General features: G+C 39.0%; 1 long non-coding RNA gene across 1 annotated transcript in view; it reads right to left on the reverse strand.

Moving 5' to 3' along the window:
* LOC105841688 (uncharacterized) overlaps positions 1-11,455 on the reverse strand; it is a 57,106-nt gene extending 45,651 nt beyond the window's left edge. Inside the window, exon 1 of the long non-coding RNA XR_009976859.1 lies at positions 11,269-11,455. This is a non-coding gene — a long non-coding RNA (uncharacterized LOC105841688). The remainder of the gene's footprint in view (positions 1-11,268) is intronic.
* Positions 11,456-16,997: the final 5,542 nt, after the last annotated feature.

The raw sequence follows: 16,997 nt of genomic DNA on the forward strand, positions 1-16,997 counted from the left end.
GCAGACTTCGTAGTGCCTAAATCGAAAAAGACCTAAGCTTTTGTATAAAATAAACTTAAAACAAACAAAGGGAATCCGTCCGACGGGGGACACATCAAAGGAAAAACAAAATTGTTATTTTTATTTAATTCCGAGCATTTTCATATTTATCTACCTTTTAAACCTTCTCTGGACTTCCACAAATAATTTAAGACCAAAATTAGCCAAATCGGTCCAGCCGCTCTCGAGTTTTAGCGAGACTAACGAACAGCAATTCATTTATATATATATAGATTACAAATAAACAGTTATTAGCACAATATTTACAAAAGCCGACTAACATCACTTTAGTCATCCGTGACCACGAAAACTATTGAGTAATCAAAACGTAAAATAATGACAGTAAAAAACTTGAAGTTAAACTGTAAAAGCAGGTTTAATTATGATTACGACTCGCCAAAAACAAAAACAAAAACATTCTCTTAAAAAAAAACAATTTATAACAAAAACGGGTATATGTTTTATGATAATCTCTAGGTTATATTAAGTATATACTAAAGTACAAGTATAAGGTTCACTTCAAAGTGGGTGACCGCTTTTATGCTCTGATATTGGGTTTCTTAATCATTTAACGCTAAATGGCCGTGCAATAAAATAAAGCAAAATCCAAAACTCAAGCCAAAATTATAATCAGAAATTCAAATAAAATTCGAATTTTTCATTACCGCGACTAAAAAAACTCCTCATGTCACAAAACATGGCGCTATTAAACAAAAATAACAATAAAACCGGAACTAATAAAAGTTGTCACCGACTATATTATATGTCAGGATTCGGGCACTGCCAACCCTATCCGGGAGCATTACTGCATCCAATTGCATAGCATTATTGCTTATTTAATGGCCTCACAGACAAATGTGCATTTTGCTTGTCACTGCACAACACTAATAGGGTTGGGCCTGGAAACTGGCGGGCTTACAACGCCTATGTTCATTGAAAAGATTTTGATCCAACTATACTTATGTGTTTAAATTCGAGATTTTTGCTAATGTGTTTTTTGGGAACGTATTTTGACCCTCCGACAATGAAATAATCTGAATATTAATTAATAAATTATTTTTTACTAGCTTTTGCCCGCGACTTCGTCCGCGTGGAATAGTTACTTTGGCATAACGCTAAATTTTACCCGCGACTTCATTTACAGCACTCAGGATTGGAACTTCATCACTGAACCGGTAGATGGCGTTGAAGAAGCTAGATTTTGAGATTTTTTGACAAACAATTTTTTAATTTTTCGTGAAAATATATATATATATTTCTTAATAAAAAGTACCATATGTTACTTCTAATACATCCAAGAATATGTGTACAAAGTTTCATGATGTTCGGTTGATTAGTTTTCGCGTGAAAACGTAACAAACCAACTTACATTCACATTTATATATTAGTAGGGATTATTATCAACGAATACTAATTAAAATATTACTTTTATGTACACTAGAAAATTTCGCTTTCTTACTGAGCCGTATTCTATAGTTTTTTATTCTTATTTATGTTGAATTTCTTATACTCATAAGCACAGTTAAGTCTGAAATTGACATTACACGCATATTTAATTTTTTTGTCGAGTGCCGTAACAAACTTGAGACCTTAGAACTTATATCTCAAGGTGGGTGGTGCATTTACGTTGTAGATGTCTATGGGCTCCGGTAACCACTTAACATCAGGTGGGCTGTGAGCTCGTCCACCCATCTAAGCAATAAAAAAAAAAACCTTCGATATAATGAATCATCCATCTTTTTACACGCTTTATATTAGCTTCACTTGTATGTTTGTATGTTTGTAACTGACTCCTTTAGACGCGATTTTGACCCACTTTAAACGGCCAGATTTCATTCAAACTTCGTAGATTTATCGAGGACCGATGACAATACACTAATTTGATAAGATCATTCCATTATTCAATTTGCGAAATAAGATTTTTGCCAATTTATATAATTTTTATCTATAGTCGATAAGTCAGGAATTAATGTTAAAGTACTTAATGGTTTTAAAAATACGTTTTTCATTTTTTAGTTGAATTTTGTATAAAGCGTGTTTTTTTGTTTTTTTAAACTATTATTTATTAAATAAATGAGTAAAAAAAATGTTACCTAATTTATTGTATTTTTAAAATCTTAGTTAACCCAATAATTATTATGCTGTATCTTAGGATGGGTGAAAAATTAGAAATATTTTCTTAATATTGATGTTATCAAGCAGAATGCTTAAAGCACTAATATTCTCAGAATTTCTAAAACAAATTTTATGAATACTGAATTTAACCAGGCAATAATTTATAACTATTTATTAAAACCGCTCAAAATGTGAGACTGCCACTTAAAAAATATTTACAATATAACAATATTCCAAAGTTAAAAAGAAGCTAAGTCTAGCCTTTAATCACAGAGCATGCAATAAAACGCTACCCGCTCCGCTACCAAGCTCGCGTTTCTTATAGCCCAACAGTTTGTCTACTACAGTAGTCAGACAAGCGATTAGTCGTCTCGTAATAGCCGTCGGCATTGTCAACTGAAATACTGTCGAAATACGAACTATAATCAAATGGTAAGAAATGTTTTTTCGTAGTAAAATATCACGCTACTTAAATTTTTGATAGGGGTGGACAGGTTAGTTCAATCTCCTGTCGCTAGTATACGTTACGGTTAGTTTTTCCGGCTGGTGGCACACGCCTTGAGGTATATATTGGTTCTGACTACAAATATTCATTTAGTGAATTCACCCGCCAACATAAAGCAATAAAAATTCCAGCCTCACGCCAAAGATAGGCAATACAAAATTTTCCGACATGAAGAATAAAGCAGCCATTATGGTGTGATCTGTAATCGCTTAAACATTTAGTGGGTCGTCAGCCTATAATAATATCATTGTTTACCTTAGCAAATGAAAAACATTTGTAATATTAAAAAGTACCAGGCGCACAAGAAAGCTAAAAGATGTTGTTCTATAAAATGATATTCCAGAAAATTCTACCCTAGTATGGTTAACAAAAAGATCTATGTACCAGACTTACATAAACTCTAAGAAGTGTTCAGATAGCGTCAGTCAAACAAGGTGACCTCAAAGGTCGCGTCTCTCAGACGCATTCCGAGTCACGATCGATTTCGTGAGACAAAACCATGATATATGATACGTACATACTGTGAAACTTATAGCTTAGAGAACGTTCGTACCCAGAAAATGTTCACGAAACATGTTTTTTTTTCATGTATAAGTATGATATGATGATAATATGGAACATATATTATATTATGGACTAGCGGCACGCTCCGGCTCCGATCGGGTTTTAAAAATTTTTTTAACGATATTTGACGTTGTTTTATTTTTTTTAATAAAAGAACACTTATTGCGGCATAACTATAATAGTTAGACATATGCTGTCGCGACACTTTTTGTAAACAATAATGTGTTTAACAAAGTCGTAGTACATTATTTTATCATCAATAGTTTTCGCAGGGCACGCGATGTAAAGAATATTTTAGGTAATTTTTTTTACACCTTGCGTTACATTATTGGTGTTTTAGTAAGGATCCCTAATTTTTTAAAAAATTAGCCTATGTCGCTCGGGAAGAGTGTAGCTTGCAAACAGTGAAAGATTTTTTCAAATCGGTTCAGTAGTTACGGAGCCTATTCAATACAAACAAACTAATCTTTCCTCTTTATAATATTAGTATCGAAGTATAAATGTGTTACTAGACTACATATTTGTTATTATTCTATCTGTTTTAAGCGCCTTTGATCGTTCTAAAATATATATATAATTTAACAAAACATAAAATGAATTGAACACATTTTTATATTGTGAACCACTTATTAACTCGATCTTTAACTTCATTGCTGTATTTAATGAAAATTAATATCGGATATCACAGTTATCTATACTAATAAATATTATAAAGTTTGTTTGTTTGAACGCGCTAATCTCAGAACCTACTGGTCCGATTTTAAAAATTCTTTCAATGTTAGATAGGCCATTTATTGAGGAAGGCTATATAACATCACGGTAAAACCAATACAAGTAGAGAACTAATAAAGAATGTTTAAAAATAAGGGTTTAAATAGCTCTTTAAGATTCTACAATTCAAAAATATTTTCACTTTCTAAGTAAATGAAGTGGGGAATAAAATTTAGCGTTACGCCAAAGTAACTATTGCATGCGGACGGAGTCGCGGGCAAAAGCTAGTTATTATATACAAGTAAAAATGATAATTTTGTTGTTATTTTTCGGGAACCAAAGCGTAATTAAGATAAATATCAAAAGTAACATAACAGGTGCTCACGATTATTAGTTGTCTAGCAAGAGCCACATGACTATCCAAATTGTAATCAAATTTGCATCACAAATGATTTTGTATTAATTGTTTTTTTTTTTTTTTTAAACAATCACGCCACGTTATCAGATCCCGCGGTAAGTTCGTAAAGAACTTGTGTTACAGGTACCAGATAACAGAAATAAATGTAAGATTTTTATTATACACACACATATATTTAATATAACTACATCCATAACCCTGGAAAAAAACTTTTTATATTTTTCATAAAAATATCTTCCCTTGGCGGGATTCGAACCCGCGACCCCCTTGTGTAGTGACCATGTCACTTACCACCACACCAGACGGCCATTGTTATGTCTAGGCTTTTCTTGTTACATTATTTAAAAGCGGTTCCTCTTTAATGTTGATTCAATTATAAACTGCAGAGTGGAGTTGAAAAAGTTGTTCTTTAAGGGGACTTTAAATTAGGTCATGATCACCTTCAAAATATTGTGTTGTACCAAATTCTTTAAAATGCGTGTTTCTGTTGTAATTGCCCCCAAAACACTAATGGAAATAATTGTATCACTGTATTTTTTAAATAAAAATATTAAGACTAAAATCTGATATACCTTATTGATACATAATCACGTGTTTTGAAGATAACGTTAAAATTGTTTATTAATGAAAGTGATGTTTTTTTTTTTTTGTTCAGGAGGAAATCTCCGGACTTCCGCCCTCCACTGATATGGATGGAAGACGGGATATGTCAGAGTCGAACTGACTGAAACCTCCTGTCGCTCAACAACCCACGCCTGAGCCTCTCATGCGACAGAAGTCATGAAAAGGCAAAGGGGGGAAAGGGAAGCGTTTAGTGTGGAGCACATCTCTCCCATCACCCTCCCCCTCGGGACGCCGGAAATGCAAGTGATGATAGGACGTATTGTTAATGAACAAGGGCTTAAATCAAAACTCTGCTATATAGCGTTCCGTCTCTATCGAAGTTAGGGTGTTTTTAATCACCCCTTTTGATGCTAAGCCCATGAATAATACCGAGAATTAACTAAATGTCTTGAGTGAGTTTGCCGGCATACATAGTAACATATGGCACGCATATGCATATACAAACTTGATTACTTAGATGTAATTAAACGACATCCTGATTATTAACAATCCGAAAATATCTTCATTTTTTTTAATGGCCCTTGTAGGCAGTCGCGCGTATAATCCACCTGACGGTGAGTGTTTAGTAACCACTGGTTACCATCGCCCATGGACGTCAGCAATGCGAGGGGCAGAGCCAACCTACTGTAAAGTGCTCTCAATACAGAAAAGTTAAAGGGCAGTTGCTAATACTCAGATACCTTGTCCTCAAAGATGACAGATAGATATGTCTCTCTCTCTTATATTATCAATCGGTCCCTCATTGCTGAGGATCGTGACTCCGTCCGATTGCGACAACTAGTTGTCTCCATCGATCCCGTTCTGTAGCTTGGTAGAGTGCGTCATTGACAGGTATTTTAGATATATATACACATATAAATAGATACATTTAAGTTCTTGGTATCTATGAGCCCTTAACAATAGGCGAGCCATAAGTTCGACAAACAATCGAAGCAATAAATAAATAAAAAATGCATTGCAACAAAAGCATTGCTTTAACCGTTTTTTGTAACATGAACATTTTATCTAATTAACAATAACACTGTACTAATAATCACCACACTTTTCCACGGAAAGCGTGCTAACAATACATATTAATGCATTTATTCTAATCATGTAGTTTAGATATAGGGGAAATCGTCATTTACTGGTGGTAGGACCTCTTGTACAAAGAATATTGCGGTATTTTGGTCATGTTGCACGTAGGGATACCAGCAATTTGGAACGCCTTGTGGTGACCGGTAAAATGGAGGGAAAAAGGCCTAGGGGTAGAGGTCCCAAACGATGGTCGGACCAAATAGCGGAGGAACTGGGAATACCTATCAGCGATACACTCCACCGGGCTGCAGGACGGGTTCGATGGAGACAGTTGGTTGACGAAATCGGACGGAGTCACGATCCTCAGCAGTGAGGAACCGATCGAAGAGAGAGAGAGAGAGAGAGAGAGAGAGAGAGAGAGAGAGAGAGAGGACCTCTTGTGAGTCCGCACGGATAGGTACAACCACCTTGCCTATTTCTGCCGTGAAGCAGTAATGCGTTTCGGTTTGAAGGGTGGGGCAGCCGCTGTAACTATACTTGAGACCTTAGAACTTATATCTTAAGGTGGGTGGCGCATTACGTCTTAGATATCTATGGGCTCCAGTAACTACTTAACACCAGGTGGGCTGTGAACCCATCTAAGCAATAAAAAAAAAGCTAACATACCTAAACAGCACCACATACAGCAATCTACATTAATTGTTATTACGTGACATTAACAAGAGACAATAAACAGTCTAAATGACACAACTCCGAACTTGGTAACTAGACACTAATCCCAGATTTCTAGATAAGTGCTCGGAAGTCTGACCTCAATATCTTTTCCGTCTAGACTTCTAATGTAAATTATGATAATGTTAAATACATTATTTTTTTGAGACCATAGGCAACACCAACATTGCCACCCTCGTAGAGATATGGGGCGGAACTCTCAACTGTCTGGTATAGTGGCTATTTCATGATTTCGCTTGACTGCTTGGCGGTTGAAAGAGGAAAATCTTTAGCTCCTACTTGGGCAACTCAAAATACACCATACCATCAGTCCTTATTCATATTTATAGATTACTCTAAATTTTTTATAACAAACATTTTAAATAATATATATGATCATAGGTAGCAGGTTTCAAAAGTACATGGACAGTAAAGGTTTTACTGATGGTAGGGGGCCTCTCGTGAGTCCGCACGGGTAGGTACCACGACCCCGCCTATTTCTGCCGTGAAGCAGTAATGCGTTTCGGTTTGAAGGGTAGGGCAGCCGTTGTAACATACTGTGACCTTAGAATTTATATCTCAAGCTGAGTGGCGCATTTACGTTGTGGATGTCTATGGGCTCCAGTAACTACTTAGCACCAGGTGGCCTGTGAGCTCGTGCACCCATCTAAGCAAAAAAAAAAGTAAAAAAATCTACTGAAGCAATAATTGATGACATCTGTTATCAATACTGTAATATTAATTAATTTTCGTAATATTTTATTTAAATTATTTAAGATCTCTGTAAAAGATAGAAAGATCGGTTAAAAAACAAATAATAAAATATCATTATTAAAAATAAAACGGTCAGGTTAGGTTAAAAAAAAAAAAGATTAGTAGATTAGATTAATTATTACTACTTGTATATAACATACTACTAACGCCATCTAGTTTAATATTATTATTTGAAATCCAAGCATTCGCGGGACTATATTATGAGATTCATATTATCATATACTGACAAATAAAGCTGCTTGCGTGTTTTTTTTATTGTATTCATGGATGGGCGAGCTTACAGCCCGCCTGGTGTTAAGTGGCTACCGGAGTCCATAGACATCTACAACGTAAATGCCGTCACCCACATTGAGATATCAGTTCTAAGATACAGTACAACGGCTGCCCAACCCTTTAAGCCGAAACGCATTATTACCTCACGGCAGATAATAGGGAAAGATTGACATAGATTTGACCATTAGCAACTAATACTGGAATGGCACTGTGATGGAAAATTCATAAACGTCAAACAGAGTAAGACATCTGGTGTAGTCTTATCAGGCCAGGTGCTACAAAGTATCATTATACTTGTATAGAATTCCAGAAAGAAGAGCGAATTGAAAAAACATTGTTCAAGAACGACTTTTCATGATGATAGAATAATATCTATGCTAATAAAAAAATCTACAGTGGTTTTTACGAATGTTCCGTTATAACTACTGAACCATGCATCCGATTGACTTGGAACTTGGCATCCATGTAGAAAATACATGTACTAAATTGATAGGCTAATATTTATATGAGTGTTGGACTCTCTACACCAGTTACGGTGGCCTTAATGATGAGAATCTTTGTGGGGGTGAGAAATAATGATGTTAATTTTAAATGCTCAGCGAATCGGACGGGTACAGCTAGTCGTATAATAAAAATGAAACTGTGGCGGGTAACCATCACAGTACGCAAGATATTTGACAGACGCCTGAATCTCGCTTACGACATTTTCAAGATAAGCTTGCATATATACAAGTTCCGAACAACAACATTTGGACCGTCGGTCTACCGAGCAATATCACCCGCTCCGTGGAAGATCTTCCTTTCCCTCGTTAAACCTACAAAACTAAAATTTATTCGCCGATGATAGGTAAGTACCGCAATCCCACTCATTGCCACCACGAAGCATATGTGTTCCGGATTCAAATAGCCAATCTGTACAATTAAGATTTTAATCATACGTCTCGGTACATTCGTCACGCCTGTAGACTTCCAGTGACGACTTAACAGTAGGTGAACCTCGAGCATGTTCACCGATCGACGGAAAAAAATCTTCAATCGGCTTTTTAGAAATTGTCATAAATATAGTAAATTTGTTCATTGCTCAGTTTAATAGGCAGTTCTGAATTATTATTAATCTATACTAATATACAAATCTACAGTGGTTTTTACGGATGTTCCGTTATAACTACTGAACCGTGCATCCGATTGACTTGAAACTTGGTATCCATGTAGAAAATATATGTACTTAATGGATAGGCTATAATATTTATATGAGTATTGGACTCCCTAATAATAATAATGACAATAAATAATAATGTTAATTTTAAATTCCCAGCGAAGCGGGCGAGTACGGCTAGTCTAATATGATCGATAACTCTTTTCTTTTCTCAAATTAATTAAAAGGTTTGACATTTCAAAAATATCCTACAAGTTTGCTTCTTTTTGTGACTTTTGGACATTTACTGAGTAGTGTTTGTCATAGAAGATTCATAATAGTTTCGATCGACTCGAACTTATTTTTGTAACTATCTTTGTAACTTGGAACAGTTAATGGAAATCGGTAAAAAAATATTACGGTGAATTCCGATCTACCACCATAGCTTTCCTATAGTACCAAATTAAAAATAGATATTAAAAAAAGTTAAATATATTCTTACTCAGTGTCGACTAGGAGGAATTATAAATAAAATACTGTACATATTTAAAGTGACTACGAAGGCTCATAGATATAGTACAACTTATAATAATATGCCTTACATAGGAGTCATGCTTTCACCGTCTCCGCTCTGCAAACGACCAATAAGTATCCTTCAGACCAGAACCCATGCTACTTCATGGCCAAAATAGGTATAATAGCGGAATCTCCTAATGTCTGTTTGCAATACGCCCTAGCCAGAAAAGTCTTAAATTTATTAGCTGCTACATTTGGAATTTGTCATAGACACTTCTAATATAAAGTTATTTCAGACATATTAATTATAAACTACTAAAGTATTAAATATAATCTTTAACCTAACTCAGTTTCGGCTATAACTGATCATTAAAATTAATGTACCAGACTAATCAAAGCTAAAATGGCTAACATCGTCTGTCCAATAAGCGAATGTCGATGCCGTTAAAAAATATCAACTAACATATTTTGTCTCGGTGGCGCCCTAAATAAGAAATGGGACCATGTGAAAATCACGTGCCGATTTCTACACGACGGCGGTGATGCGAGACGTCCAGATAGTCTGGTTTTATAGGCTAGTCGCTGGAGGCAGGTCATCCTATAGAACTAGGGGGGAGGGGGGCTGACGCCAAACGCAAATGATACGCGACGCGCGCCGCATCGATCGCCCATGTGCCCGAAGCCAGCCCGCAACACACCCCACCCCCACCCCATAGCGCCCCCCATCTAGACACAAACACCCGCGCGCGTAGACGCACAGACACGCACACACAGCGGGACCATCTAATGTGCGTTGCCAAATGATCCGAGTAGAATAATAAGTCATCTATGTATGCCCTCGGAAATGGATAGTCATCGTAATTGGAATGTAATTGTTGTTTCGGATGTGTTATTAGCAATTAGATTTCTATCACCGTGTATTCTTAACTTATTCGACACGTGTTTTCAAAATAGCCAACGTTTCATTTGGATCTTTTGGCATGTTTAATTTTTAATGGAATTGGATAATATCCAGTCCTAATATCAATTCCTTTTTATGATTACAAAATAATTGATACACTTTAATACACCCTAAAATGTATAATTAGGAAAACGATACCAATTACATGGAATTATAACTTTCACGAAGCTATGTTAAGCTTTTCTATTAGTGAAAGCGTTCGTTTCGACCCCAACAGGGGGCGAGTTAATTGAGCTAAAAGCCACGTGGAAGCAATTATTTACAATCAGGTGAACCACGTGTTTGACTTTCGTTATCATAATAATATGTAGCGACTTATATAACTTTTTGAACTCTACATGCTGAAATTGAATGTTTGCCGTCGTCTTGGTGATATACAAACTCCATAAATATATTAAGTCACTACATTAGCATTGATGAAATTAAAAAAAGGAGAGGCAAAGATTACGAATTTGTCGAGATTCGGGTATAATGTCTCAATTGTGAAAGATACGTTCAAATTTGTACTCTAACGCTACCGCTTTAAAGCTATGCTACTTTGAAGATCGTCGGATGATGTAAATATGGGATATATGGATTAAATTTAGCGAAAATACAACGCAAAACGATAAAACGAAAGCTGATCTGACTCGCAACATCCCAAAGTTTAAACAAACATAAAAATCATCTATGGCAGCCAAATCGCATGCGTTTAAGACATGTGGCATAAATTTCAAGGCATGAGATCGAAAAAAATATCAAAATTATGACTTAAGAAGGATTTATAACTAAGACAACAGAAATATTAGTTAGTTGCTTAAAAGTAAATGCAAAAAAACAAAACTAAATCGAGCGGTCCAGCGTCGATACTCCAAATCTAGGGCACGTGATATACAGACACGCTGCCGCAAAAAAAATCAACTCACATTAGCCACAAACGGTACGATCCAAGAAAAGTCTTATCCTAGTTCGGTTTGGAAATTAAAAAAAAAACACAGTCAAATAGAACAGGTTCTTCTGTAAGGCACCGATGATCGCGTGCGGTGCGTCCGCGAAGCACTCATTTGGTAATCTCTATACAGTCATGGCACTCGCGTCCGTGGCGGCGGTTGGGACTCTACTGAGGCGCCGGACTGCCTCGCCCCGCCGCCCGCCCCGTCCCCCGCTGCATCCTTCAAACGCTCCCTGATAATCGGGAGAAAATACTACGCGCTGCAATCGGAACGCCGCATAGTCCTATTTTTTGGCCACGAGTCAGGCTATAATTGCATCAGCCTTCATTGGCCGCTTCTTCGCCTCCGCCTATGAATATGAGGCCATATCAATGAGCATTGGATGCAATCAATCCACATGTTTCTGTTGCAGGCTGTTTAAGGTCTGTTTTTTCTGTTTTTCCGTGTCGTTGTTTCCGTGACGGAAACACAGAAATTTTAGAAGAAGTTCATGAATACAGATGTTTCAATAGCTAGATGGCCATGTATTCTCGTTAAATTATGAGCGGTGGAGACGAGATGAAAAAATCAAGTTTTCCCATTACGAGCCAACGTCACGCGTCTAATAAATTAAATCAGAGATTTTATCGGAGCCGTTGTCTTCCAAAATAAAATTATGCGTGACAAAACTTACGCTCGAAGTAAAATAAATAGGTTCGTCATCTTGATACTGAGACTATTTTAGTCTGATTTCTATAATTGCCGGTCATAAATTGTCTTGTACAAAACTCCTCAGACGTTTTAATATGAAAATCACTTACGACGTCTCGTATGAAAAAAAAACTCCTCTGATTATTCGTAGCACATCGTAATGACGCGTATACGTCAGCGTATTCTTGCACAACGGCGATAAAGTGTTGTGCAGTGGAGGCAGCGCGAATGGCGTCGCCCAAAGCGTTAACGCGCTCAAAGTTGATCGACTGAAAGAAGTCGATCGCTAAAGCGAGATTGTCGGACGCGGTCGGAGGGCAAGTCGCGGGAGAGGGACGAGTCGCGGGGGCGGGACGAGTCGCGGGGGCGGGACGAATCGCGGAGGAGGGAATTGTAGCCGTGTTCATATACGGCAGCGGTTTCGCCCAGGCCGAGACACTGGGCACCGGCGCCGGAACGAACGCTGGCTTAGCCTGCGCCACAGAGGGTGCCGAGGCTTTGATGTCTAGGCCGGAAGCTCGGAGGCGGTTTTGGCGGGCGACGCGGCGATTTATTTTCGGGGCTCGGGGGCATCCGCGGTAATTTGCGGGGTGACCCTGTGTTTGACACAGGACGCAGCTAGGCGGTTCCGTCGCGGTTTTTTGGTCGCGAGCGCAGAGGGCCGTGACGTGATCGCCCAAACACTTAACACATCGGGGGCGCGCGTGACAGTTACGGGAAGAGTGCCCGTACAGTTGACAGTTATGGCACTGGCTAGGAATGCCTTTTTTATGGGGGGCTTCGACGGCGATACCGGAGAGCCTACAGACGGCCTGTGTGTTGAAGATTTTCTTACCCTCGGGGGTAGGCTGGAGGGTGACTAGAACCATATTATATGGCTCCCTACCGCGACCGGTGTGCATACGGTGCACAGAATTCACTGGAAAGCCCTGTTCTAACAGATCGGCCTTGACGAGCTCTACATCTAACTCTTTAGGGATTCCGCGTATTACAACGCGGAGTTCGCGCTCCTCCTGGAGCGTATAAGTATGGAAACTTATACGTTCCTTACGGAGGTAAGAAGAGAGGGCCCTATGGTCGTCGGGTGTTTGAACCTTAATTTGAATGCCGTTCGCGAGGTTACGGGCATTCGTGAAATTTATATTTTTGGCCTTAAGGGCCAGGCAAACTCGATCCCAAGCTGCCTTCTCCTGAAGGATAACCGGGGGAGGGGTCTGGGTTTTATTTTGTGCCACCGGACGCGGCGACGGAGTGGCACGGGCTGGGGGCGCAACGGGAGTCTGAGGGCGGGGGCGCGACGCGTTCGCGGCTTTGCTAATTTTAGCGGCCGCGGGAGCTCGGGACTCCGCGGCACGCTTCTTACCCTTCTGTACCAGGGTGAATCCATCCGTCGATGAGGCGGGGGCGAGGTCAACCTCCATGTCCGAGTCAGAGTCGGAGCACGAGGAGGCGGGTGCAGGCGACCTACGAGCAAGTGTAGGTGTTTTAGAGGGCGCGACGGAGGCCGCGGATGATCGCTCAGCTGAAACGATGGTCACAGCGGACGACGCAGCAGCTTTACTCGCCAGTATAGGCGACACGGGAGCGGCAGGCACGACGGAGGCTGCGTTGCTCGATGCAGAAGCTTTGCACGCAGGTACAGGCGACGCAGGAGCAGCGAGCGCGGCGGAGTCCTCGAGAGGGCTCGCAGTGTGATTGGCCTTGAAGGCCAGAAACTCTGAGGCGAGCTGTGGGTGGTGAAGTCGGAGGAATTCCGCGAATACAGCGTCCATGATCGCTGAGTACCCAGGTGGGGCGGCCCCGGGTTTTGAAAACACTCGCCTTGCGGCGAGGCCCCAACTTCTCGGACCTGAGCGGTTCTATTGAACACAGGTGGCAATGCGGCGCGATTACTACAGGACAAAGAAAAAGCAAAACAAATCAGAAATAACAAAAAGAAACAAAACAAATAAATACTTGCAGGAAACCACTTTGTCGGCAAATGTACCACGAACACAAAAATAACTAAAACGAAACAAATAAAAGCTTCCAGGAAAAACACTTGGTCGGCAGATGTATCACGATCACAGGCCGCGCGAACAATGGCCGGGCTAACAAAAGCCGGGCGAACAAAGACCGGGCGAACGAGTGGTCGATGAGCACGTCCGCACGTGACGGGTGCCTCTATCGGAATGACGCGGGCGTGTTTACAAGACTTTAAAGTATTGAAATTACAATAAAAGGGACTGTTTAACATCAATTTCTTATCACAGAGTAATGAGTTGATGATCAGTAGGTAAATAGTCATATTTGCGCCGACATATATATATATATATATATATATAATATTATAAAGAGAAAAGATTTGTTTGTTTGTTTGTTTCGAATAGGCTCCGAAACTACTGGACCGATTTGAAAAAATATTTTTCCATTAGAAGCCGACATTGTCCCTGATGAACATAGGCTATTTTTTTTATTTATTTTTTTATTTTATTTTTTTGGTTTCATGTGTGTTTTAATGTTTCCGAAGCGGAGCAAGGGCGGGTCGCTAGTTTTGTATAATGATCGTCTAATCACAGACACAGCCCACTGAGTTTCTCGCCCCTCTCAGCGGGTCGCGATTCCGATCCGGTAGTAGATTCTGCGAAGCACTCTTGCTAAGCAAATTCTCTCAGTTTGAGCCCGTGAGTTCGCCTAGCCACCCGGGCGTAACTGAAATAGCCCCTTGGGCTACCAACGAATAGCTAGGAGAAAATAATAGCATACGATACACTTTTTAAGCCGTAATAGATAATTCTTTATATGGAGCGCTTCATCTAAAATCCACAAAAATAATTTAAAAATTAAATTTTAAAATCGCATTTCACAGATAGTGCTTTTTAGACTTATCAGCTTCAGTATCTATACTAACATTATAAAGCTGAAGAGTTTGTTTGTTTTAACGCGTTAATCTCAGGAGCTACTGGTACAATTTGAAAAATTATTTCGGTGTTAGATAGCCTATTTATTGAGGAAGGCTCTAGGCTATAACATCACGGCAAGGCCAATACAAGTGGAGCACCAATAAAAAATGTTTCAAAATAGTGGTTTAAATAACTCCTTAATATTCTATAATTCAAAAATATTTTCACTTTCTACGTAAATGAAGTGGAGGTAAAATTTAATGTTATGCCAAAGTAACTATTCCACGCGGACGGAGTCGCGGGCAAAAGCTAGTAATAATAATAATAATAATAATGTTTTTATTGCAAGTAACCATGACTCATATAAATTGTCAATAAGACTTAGACCTATGTTAGTAGTTATATTTACATCACAATGAATTACTGTCGTAACATCCCATGGGAGATGGCACCACAGCGACCCATGTATACACAGTCCAGCCTGCTTGCGATCATGCTCTGGATACTGTTGGAGCTGGCCCTCACTCTGCTTACCAGAGATAATAATAATAATACAATATGCTAAAACATAATAGTCTAACATTGTTGCTTAATTATTTTTTTTTGGAGTTTACTCCTTTAGAATCGATTTACATATATAGGCCCGGGGTATGAAAATTATGGGGACCAAAATCGTACTAGCATGTCACACGAAATGCGTTATGCGCCTGATTGGCTCCTGATTGCGTGATGCGTGCGCGCGCCAATCAAAATCGTACTAGCATGTCACACGAAATGCGTTATGCGCCTGATTGGCTCCTGATTGCGTGATGCGTGCGCGCGCCAATCAGGAGCCAACGCGCGGCCGCGTTATTGCAGGTGACGCCGGGCTGCTGCGCCGGCAGTCCGCCACAAAGCCTCGTACTGATCGCGCGTTTCTCTCATTATTGTATTTTCATATATTTGTTAGTCGTTTGTTTTGTGTCTCGTTAATTTGTTAATAATCTGTAGTGTATCGTGTTGTCGTAATATAGAACTATTTCTCGTATTGTTTCGTTTAATTTTTTTATATCCAGTAAACTCCAGTCGTGCGTCGGAGCGGACACACACACTTTTTGGAGTTTACTCCTTTAGAATCGATTTACATATATAGGCCCGGGGTATGAAAATTATGGGGACCAAAATCGTACTAGCATGTCACACGAAATGCGTTATGCGCCTGATTGGCTCCTGATTGCGTGATGCGTGCGCGCGCCAATCAAAATCGTACTAGCATGTCACACGAAATGCGTTATGCGCCTGATTGGCTCCTGATTGCGTGATGCGTGCGCGCGCCAATCAGGAGCCAACGCGCGGCCGCGTTATTGCAGGTGACGCCGGGCTGCTGCGCCGGCAGTCCGCCACAAAACCTCGTACTGATCGCGCGTTTCTCTCATTATTGTATTTTCATATATTTGTTAGTCGTTTGTTTTGTGTCTCGTTAATTTGTTAATAATCTGTAGTGTATCGTGTTGTCGTAATATAGAACTATTTCTCGTATTGTTTCGTTTAATTTTTTTATATCCAGTAAACTCCAGTCGTGCGTCGGAGCGGACACACACACTTTTTTTTGCTAATATATATATATATATATATATATATTAGTACAAAATAAAGTCGGCCTTACTTCTCAAAGGGTGGCGACATTTTAGTGTTCGTGAGTACTGGTGATCACCTAATATCCGATTGAGCCATGCTCACAGAAAAAACATTTCAATTTGGTCATGGACTGTGTCTATGAATAGAATATATAGACGCTTGAAAGGCAAACGGCAAACGTGACTAAACGACAACGCGTGAACTTTACAGTAGACTAATTTAAAGTTGAAATACCCAAAAAAAAAATCTATTTTAACGAATCTAGTTGTAGGATTGAAATGATTTTAATATACCTAGAAATATATCTTTTTTGCGCATCGAATATGGTTATTGCCTATCATTTATGTACAAAGCAGTTGTTATTGTCACAGCACAGTTATTGTCGCTTAGCCCCGTTTGCCTCTCAAGCGTCGATATCTTTATTGAAAACAATTAATTAATCAAAACTTTATTAGTGTCAACCCTGAAACTATTTAATAATATTTTAAAAGAAGAAAAAAAAAACGAGTGTAC

The sequence above is a fragment of the Bombyx mori genome, chromosome 27 (assembly GCF_030269925.1).
Source record: "Bombyx mori chromosome 27, ASM3026992v2".
Classification (NCBI taxonomy): domain Eukaryota; kingdom Metazoa; phylum Arthropoda; class Insecta; order Lepidoptera; family Bombycidae; genus Bombyx; species Bombyx mori.